The following is a 9,663-nucleotide window of genomic DNA, read 5'->3' on the forward strand; positions in this document are numbered from 1 at the left end:
CACCCCCAAGGAGAGGAGAAGATCCACAGAGCAGGCTCTGCTCTGTAAGCACTCCCTGCTGCCGGTACCTAAGTGACTGATAAAGCCTGGGACGCAGTATGGCTTCCCATCCTGATACTTTACTACTAAGGGACATAATGAACAGGCCTATCTGTAAACCACAGGGACAATTTCTGTGGAGAATTAGCACAGTGTTACAACAGAAACAGCAATTCTTCAAGTACAGAAAGCATCTAAAGACTTAAATGCTGCAAGCACTTGCTAAGAAGCACATTTAAATGGAATAATACTCCCACTAAGTAGATAACAGGATAAACTTCAGAAAATAGGATAATGCATGATGAAGATCTACAGCCAATATTTTGGCTTGCTATTTTGTTCCATTTCTACATATTCTCTCTACTTACAAATGTTAATTTGCATGTATTCTGTGTGCTCACAAATGTTGATTCTCTTTGTAAAGCAGATTCCAGAGTCTTTCACAGCACCCAAGGTATAAGGGTAACACATGATTAGCAGAGAAAGGGCAGTTAGCTGCTGTGATCACACTTGTGAGAGCTGGCCAGTGACCCCAGTCCCAGGTAAGAAACCTGTTCCACTAGTGTGAACCCATCAGGGAAAGGAGAAAATTAGGTATTTTTGGTGTAGAGTTGCTGCCTAAAGAACTAAGCCAAATCTAAGGCATCTGAAAGGTACAAGTCCACCAGGTTTTCCTCCAAAAAGATGACAGTAGAACTGGACTTTGCAAGGATGTAACCAGCCAGAGGTAGGTATGAATTCTGTCAGGTTCGTAAGACGACTTTCTTTTAAAACAAAAGTGAAAATCTGTATTTTACAGCACTTACAACAAACACAGCATGATCTCTGCTTTAAGGCGACCACTTCTGGAACACTGCTGTAACCTACAGCACTTTTTCAGGAACTGTTTCACTTACATCCCCCCACTTGGGGTTTTGAATTCCAAGAAACCCAAAATTCAAAGGCAAAATAAAGAATATCTGAAGTTTCCACAGTGAAACAATGAGTGGCCCTTACATCATGAAGATCCCTATGAAAGGAAGGAGAAACATACACATCTGCAACTCTTCACTTATATACAGGGTGCACTTATTTTCTAGCTTTAGCTGCTTAACTTCAGCTTCCCATATTAGACCCTCTCTTAAACAGGATTAATCATGCTCTGATTGCTGTGGTCTCCACCGATTACAGTTTAGGTTCAGTCAGCTCATGGTACATGCCTCACCTTTAGACAAACACCTAAAGTTAAGGAAGGTTAATCCTATCCATGATGTGCAGGGTACACACTTCTGTCCACCGCAACGTGTTTGGAAGCTGAGCTCTGTTGAAGCTCCTACTGGTTGCACAGATTGCCTTACGTACGTCCCAAACTTTGGCTGAAGAGCAGAAGCTCAGACTAAAATTAACAGAGTGAGGAAAGCTGCACTCCTTTAATTACTCACTTATATGGGTACAGGCCTCACTATCTCTTAATATACTGTCCCAACACCCCTCTGAGAGTAGGGAATGGCTAAGATTTCCCATTCACAGGCAGGGAAATAAAGGATAAAACTGCTGCCTTGTGAAGGTTCTGGAGCTCACCATGTACACAACTACTGCTTCAATTCATAATTTATCTTAACTTTCCATGAAACTGCTGCTCATATAGTGCTATAAAGCCACTGCAGCTGACTGTACATATCAAGTTAAGCACCAGGAAAACTCAAGCTATTGCATGCTCCAGGGCTGGCATGGGATGGATCACTCTTTAGCCCCACATAAGGCCAAAAGTTAGTGCTGAGGCCAAAAGGGGTTTCAAAGGGCTGGCCTGATCTCCCAGTTTTGCATTGGGAATGTCCCAGTAAGAAGCATTAATTCAGTAGAGGGACTTAATTCCATACAAGCACGCGTATATTGCTAAGGAAATGGCATTCAGCACCAAAAACCAACAAGTGTGGAAAAGAAACCGGGAAGTGGCTGTTGCTACATGGGAAATGCTCAAGAGTCAAGGTCTGGGTGGGAAACAGATTTCCTGGTCCTTTCCTTCAAGGTGAACATCTGTGCACGTGATTTGTAGCTGCCTTAATCACTAGTTTGGTCTTCTGTGGCTCTTGAAAAGTTGTCTGGCCTAAGCAGTAACGTAAATCTCTTGAAGGTGTCAGGTATCTGTACGTGCACGTACTGAGACTGAAAAGCCAGCAGGAGTCCGCCTCAGTGCAAACTGCCTTCTACAATGGTAAAACCTTTCCCTATCTACCCTTCCCTGCTCAGAATCCAGGTGGATTCTTATTTCCCTCCATACTTCCCGGTTCTTGCAATTCAAAGTACATGGAGAACACTCCAGAGGCACTAGCTATATTTTATCTCCAATGACTAATAATAACCAAGGTCAAAATTAAACAGGTGACCCAGATCCAACCTCTCTTGTATCTCTCTGCCTCATTGACTCCCCATTTCTTCCTACATCTCATCTGAAAATATATCTTTTCCTCCCTTGGCCACAGCTGTTAATTTCTATGTGTGTGTATGTGTGTTGTTATTTATTATTTAGCACTGCAAATCACCTTATGATGCAGTTTTCATGAAAGGCACTACATAAAAGGAAGCTGCTTTTGAATATTTTAGGAACCTGGCATTCTGCTATTGATATTCTAATTCCATTTATTTGAAAATCAAGTCAGGCCCCAACAGGTTATTCAACAAATTAATAAGTGTTGCAGCTTTTGTCTTCCAGAGGGTTTTTAGCCCCTGGGACTTGCACTTTCATGTTTTTCTCTGGTAAAATCTGCTGCATTTGTTTGTTTAAGAGAGGAGACCTGATGTTCCTGTGTGATCCCCTGACTCCAACAGCTGGGGCTTGAAAAGCAAACAAGCATTTCAAGATGGGGGGGGGGGGGGGGGGGGGGAGATCACAGAGATCAGCCACTCTGCAGCTCCCTCCAGTCAAATAGCTTTTTACCTGACTTTTTTTTTCTTCTTCTTCTTTGGTCCATGGGATCCTGGCAGACTTGGGGTCTCGCAGAAATTTCAAGCCCCTTGACATATTAGGATGAATGTTAGAGCTGGAGCCATCTGCACCCAGAGCGGCCACGTGGGAACCAGGCGTCTCCTGCAAGGTGGACAATGTCTCTGGGATGGCCAGCACCTTCTGTCCTTGGGCAGAGGTTACCCTGGAGGAGTATAACCAGGATTAGGCTTTAGATTTGAACCTCAGCTATGCCTGCCTCAGCTTTCCCCAGATTATCCTCCCAGGCTTTCCAAGCTCCCCAGCTCCCAGGCTTCCCCCTTGGTGGAAGCTGATCCCCCAAGAGTTCTCCAACCAAAACAGCTCCACCTTGCCATCTGAAATGTCATACCCCATTCCAGCTGCTATGACATACCCTAAGCACTCACCTCAGCTTAATGCAATTTTAGGGAAGCATGCTATCAACTGTCTTCTTAATGTAAATGCGCTGCTGAAAATGAAGAGGAAGAGGTGCGAGTACTCTGATAGTTTTCAGAGTAACAAAATCTCTCTGAAAACCATCAAGATATGCTCTGCTGAGCTCTACAGCATTCTGGGACCAAACATAAGTATTTTTTGCTACAAAGGACACAAGATACTTCTTCAATTAATATGAGCTCACCAGCCTCTTTCTGACTTAAAATTTCCCCTAAATGAAAGTACAAGAACCTATTTGTTTAACCTGTACGTTTAAGCCTCCTCAGAAGAGAAATAAATGCAGTATCCTTCCTGCTCAGACTTTCATCTTGTACACAAAAAGAAGGGAGAGGAAAAAGGGGAAAGATTGTTCACAGAATTAAAAAACAAACCCACACACAAGGTTAAAAAAAAAAATCATCTTGAACATCAGTGTACCAGCTATGCAAAAAGCCATGCCTTTTCTTTTTTTTCCCCCCCTAGGAGATAGCTCATAGGTACCCAACCCATAACTGGACCAGTCCACAGCATCCATCCAAACAGGAATGCTGAGTTAACCTAGAGAAGCGCAGGAATTTGATGCAGCGAATACACATTTCTCAACAACGAAAAAGTCATTTCAGTCGCAAATTGGCAGAAAAGCCACATAAATGGTTGCAGTACATATCTGCCCATTACATTTGAGAATCCAAATAGCACTAGCACATCAGTGGTAACTGTGTTAGCACAGTAGATAATGTAAAGAATAATGTCTCCTCAGCCATACATAATGAAGTTGCAGTTCCACAGAGAGACTCAAGGGCCACCATAAACCACAAGTGTTAAACTGGAGCCTTCAGCTCCTAGAATTATTGTCTTAATTTATGTGCATTAAAGTGCAGGAGGCAACATACACTATACTTAGATTTTAAAAGGGTTTTTCCCAGTTTGCCTCTTGTCCTCTCCCTTAACCTTTCAGTAAATTTCCATTGGTTGTTGTTTCCACACAAGCCTGAAATTTTAATTTAATTCTACATCTTAATAGCCCGCTTTCTCTATGGGTCCAGGTATTTGGAAATTAGCAAGAAATGAGAAAATGAAATTTGAAAAATTTAACCTTGAAGGTTTTTATCTCTCCACCTATCACAGGAGTAATGGAGCAGACGACAGAAAGATTTTAATGCTATTTTAACATCTATATATTTATGCTCATGCATATATATATTTATATGTATTTATTGCTGAGCTTCTGAGAGGTACACAGGAGCACTCTTCATGAGTGAGCCAGGAAATGAAGCTGATTAATAGAGCTCCTTCCCCCAAATGCAGAAAGTAAATTCAGCCTAAATGATAATCACCTAGTTTGATTTTATTCATCCCTTCAGTATCAAGTATGAGAGACTGTTTTGAACGGAGGAATACTGATGTACACACATCTTTCCACACTCTGCACCGTTTACTTTACATTGCAATTACTTTACATTGCAAAGGCTAGAGGGCTGATGTTAGTGTTGGTCAGCAGGTTAAATATTTATAACATATATAAAAATATATGCTAATTTCATAATAGTAAACTAAGCTCAGGACATGGCTTGGGGCAAGTTTAAACAAAGTCATCAAATCAAGAGCTATGTTTTATAATAAAGCCATAGGCAGAGGCAGAGCACAACAGGTATAACTCTGAATTTGCTTGCTATTAAGGATAAGCACTAAACTCACAGTACCATTTGCATACCAATGGCTGCTTGGAGCATATAATGAATACACCACCTGAGCCTGTGCTACAGTCATTTCTAACAAGGTAGCAATACTGACCCACTAAATCATTCATCACACTGACCAGGGGCTGGGAAAGCAATAAACTTTTGCACAGCCTCTGTGGCACACTGGTTACATGAAACTTTGTCAGCAATGCTTTGGGTAGAGAAAGGAGTGAAGGAAGATGAGTATTTGTCTCTTCTGGGAAAAGGATCTGCTGGATACAAAAAATCCCTGAGACCTTGTTTGTGCTGAAAGAACCTGGAGACCCAAAGAAGCTGAGCCTTGCTCATACCCTGTAACAGGAAAGGGTGTCTGAACAGGTCAGGGCTGCAATGGAAGAAGCACCAAGGGGTCAAACGCACTTCCCCAGGCCACAGAGGAAAGCCCTAACCACAAGCACGTTAACTGCGAGCCTAACCCAGGATCTTGAGCTTGGGACTTTGAGCTAATAAGCATGTATCCTCTGACAAAGCTCTAGGAGCTTTTGGCCATATGTACATTTCAGAGCGCTGCATGCAATGCCAGGAAGATTTGTACATCGCATTACCCAGGAAACCCACGCCCCACAAACGGCTGCAGTCCCAGACTTTCCTCACTTGATGGCAAGCCTCTGTTCAAGGCTGGCTGGGGGAAGGAATATCCTGAATTGATTGGTATTTGGTCACACTCAGAGTGAATTGCTCTCCAAGGCTCTCAGATGCCTTTTCACTCTCCGCTCACACAGAGCCTGGCACAACAGAAAGCTGTCGGGCAGTTGTTGGTGTCCTGACGCATTACCATAATACAAATGATAATATAAAATCTCCCTTGTACAGCCCAATGTTTTGTTTGCTTTACTGACTGCTTCTGTTCATTTAACAGATGTTTTCATTGAGCTGTTCACAATAACCTCTAGGTCCTTCCCCTGAGTGGTTACAGTTAATTTAAAATGCAGCAATGTGTATGAGTAGGTCATATTATGCCTTCCAATGCACATTAACTTGCATTTGTCAACATTTAATTTCATCTGCCATTGCCTTGCCTGTTCACCTGCCTGGATAGAGCTATTTTCAGCTTTTCAGAGCCTGCGCTAGCTTTCACTAAATAACTGTAGGCAACTATCATTTTTTCCATCTTTTCCTCCCCTCTAATTCTGGATTATATTTTTAAAGCCTGGTCCAAGCTAGGTCTTCCAGATACCCTCCTCTTCGCCTACTGCCACACTGAAAATTGATCATTCTTTTTTGCTCTTTGCTATTTAACTCACAGCTGCTTCCTAACCTGTGCCAGTAATTCATTTATTTAAGGATGTCCTCTTGTTTCACTACCTTCTTCTCTACTGGTATCTTACCCTCTGAAGTCTCTTCCCATGGATAATAAAGGTATCTCCTGCCTAGTGTTTTCAGTAAAATATGTGAAAAGACAATTAGCAGTGGACTCTGCCCCCAGATTATGTTCTCTCACTAGTTTCTGCTTCTAGTCCCTTATACAATCACTTGGTAGGAGTCCTTTTTTCCCCTCTATTCAGGGGAAGAGAAAAGGACTTTGAGTGAAAAAGCAACACCATATATAGCACTTCCCTTGCCCTCTGCCCTGAGGTTTCTAGAAAACCCATGAAGGGAACCAGTGTTATTTGCCCCACAGTCAAGGTGGAAAAAATGAAGCACAAAGTAGTGAAAAGGCTCTCTCAAAGCCACCTGGATTCCCCAAGAGCTATTCAAGTACTCTGTCTACTACAGACCAGGTTACTGCATTTAAAGACATGCTTAGATTTAGGAATAAGGTTTGACATCAGGCTTACTGCAAAGAAAAGACAGCCCCTGTGCTTTTATCCCCTACCCAGCTGCTCTGACCAGTTTGCCTGGAGATTGCTGATAGCTCTAAGGCTGCAGTTAAAGATGAGCAAGCAGCTGGTTTGCTCTCCACTTTCCTTTCCAAACACAAGTGATTTCAAGTCCAGCATTGCCACCTCTTAATATACACAGCACAGCGGCCAGATATAAAGATCACAACTGAAAATTCACATGCAATTTACCCCCCAAAGGGAAAGAAGGGGAGACAGAGATAAGCCTTTATGAGAAAGGAGAATGAGTCAGCTCTCAGAGCTCCACAGAGGGTCAGGCAGAGTGATGGTATGGCTGGAGACAAAGAAGAAAGAGAATGCTTTCCTGCCTGATCTCAGCCATCCTCCACTCCCACCAGATTGTTCAAAGACACAAACCTTTGAGGATTTACTGTACATTTCTACCTGAATTAGATTTCCATATTTAAATTCTAGGAGAAAAAAAAAGAAAAAGAAAACCCAAATCCAGTGCTTCATATGATCCACCGGGGAAACCTGACATAATGGCTTTGACCCCTTGGGACCTCCTGGACACAACTATGAAATATGAGCAGCCATCTTCTCCTTTTATGTCTCCTTAACAATCAAATGCAAGCTATACAAGGCAAGAAGCAACAGCGTCCACTGAAAACTGCATGCCTTGTCAGAAAGTATTTATAGCAGACTAGGGATTTGCACTTCCTCTGTCCAGAAGAAAATGCTGCTCCAGCCTAACTCCTTCCAAAACCCAAAGCAGTCTGTAAAATCATTAACATGGAAATAGTTAAGAAACTTGATACTTAGTTGTAGTAAAGCTGTCTTCCTGAATTTACAGGAAGACATTTTCCCATTGATTCTTGCGTTGTCAAAAAGTAGCAACGCTGTTTTGACCAGTTTTGCTTTGTCTCTGCAGAACCTTATGAATCTGAATCCTCCTTTCCAAAAGCATGAGCACCAATAAATTCACATTTGAGTCTGGATAGTCAAGGCCAGTTCTATTCCTCAGCTCCATCCCCTCCTCTTTCTATTGCTTTTGCAATATCTAAGTAAATTGAGGAGGAAGAGCATAGTAAAAATTTACTGTTGATTATTACTATTATTGCGAGCATAAGGACCCTGGAGATTATGACCTACATACATTTAACATCCGCATCCAAACAACTTGCATTCTGACTGCAGCAAACAAGAGCCAAGACAAACACATGACCCGGAGTATTTGGAGGAGGAAGGAGAAAGAAAGTGATCATCCCCTTGCATTTCACACTTACAGACACCAACAGGACAGAAGTTGTTAGAAAACAACCTAAGCAGAAGTGCACGAAAATACCTCAGTGGGAACCTCAGCACTCTCCAGTTTCCCAGCTTTTAGAAGTCTGGCAAGGTCTTTGGCCAGAACTGTCGCAGAACTTTTATCAGACCTTTTTGTCCTTGTTCAAGCCCTATAAAATGATGCCAAATGAGAACTGCACTTTTACAACTAGCTTATGCTGATGCTGCTGACCATGGAAGAGGCAAGGCAAAGGAGAAACAGTGGGAGGAGTCTATGAGGCAGACCAGGGCCTGCAGGATCACAGGCTTATCCAGTTTTCTCAATGTCCCCAAGAGTTTCTGAAGGCTTGTTCATGTATTTAAGACAAGACACTAATGCATGTGATGTTGCCTTTGCCCACAGAGGTAAATACACTAGATATTCCTGTGTTTACCTATAGGTGCATAAAAGGAACCTTGCACTTGAGTTAGTCCATAATTGGGAAAAGACAAGTTGTCTTTTCTGTTCGCTTTTTCTGTCAGGACAGGAACCTTCACCATGCATCGGCTGTGTCCTAAAACACAGCAACAAAAGAAAAACTCCCAAACCCTGCTTAAATGCCTGCAAATGAGCACAATCGAAGCACAGTGACTGCTGCCCCCATTAGGAAGGACAAAGTGTTATCAGCATTGGAGGAAGGAAATAAAACAAGCAGCTTTGTGAAAACACGATGGTGTTTCCAGGGTAGGATGCAGGCTCATTTCAATGCTAACCAGATTATTTAGCTAGCTAATGGCTATCTCTGAAGGGATAGTTGGAATTAGTTGATAGTGATTTAATTTGTGTTGCAGATTGCTAATTAAGCCTGTGAAGAGGACAAAAAAATTAATCCATTTAGTTAAGGAGATACAGTGATAGATGTGGCATATTTGAGTGATTCACATGCAGGAATAAATGAAAAGATTTTGCTCCATCTCGACTTTGAGCATAGATGGTGTGCGTGGGGAGGCTGGCTAAGAGGCTGCGTGTGGCCTTGACCACCCCAAACAGCACCAATTTCTCTAGATCACAGGATATGGGGTCCTCCTTGCATGAAGGCTACAGCTGACTCTGCATTCTTTATGTAGGATGCGTTCAAAGAAAATTCCCAGTCAGTCAGATCTGGAGTGGTGCTGAGCACCTACTCAGTTTTTACAGCTGCTGTGGGGACTAAGGAAAGCATCGCATGCTCTGTATGGCACCAGCGAAGAAGGTCTCCTGCCTCCATGGTACCCACTGTCGCTAAACCCTTTGGTGGTGGGGAGACATAAAGCATGAAGACAGAACCAATGTCACCGAAGCCAGCCTTCCCCTCCCACAGGTGCCACAGACACGCAGACAGCACCACTGCACAGAGCGGATCAATGCATGGCTTTGTCTGTAAGCGTCAATACCAAGGCTTGACCCAAGAGGGGA

The sequence above is a fragment of the Mycteria americana genome, chromosome 7 (genome assembly GCF_035582795.1).
Source record: "Mycteria americana isolate JAX WOST 10 ecotype Jacksonville Zoo and Gardens chromosome 7, USCA_MyAme_1.0, whole genome shotgun sequence".
Classification (NCBI taxonomy): domain Eukaryota; kingdom Metazoa; phylum Chordata; class Aves; order Ciconiiformes; family Ciconiidae; genus Mycteria; species Mycteria americana.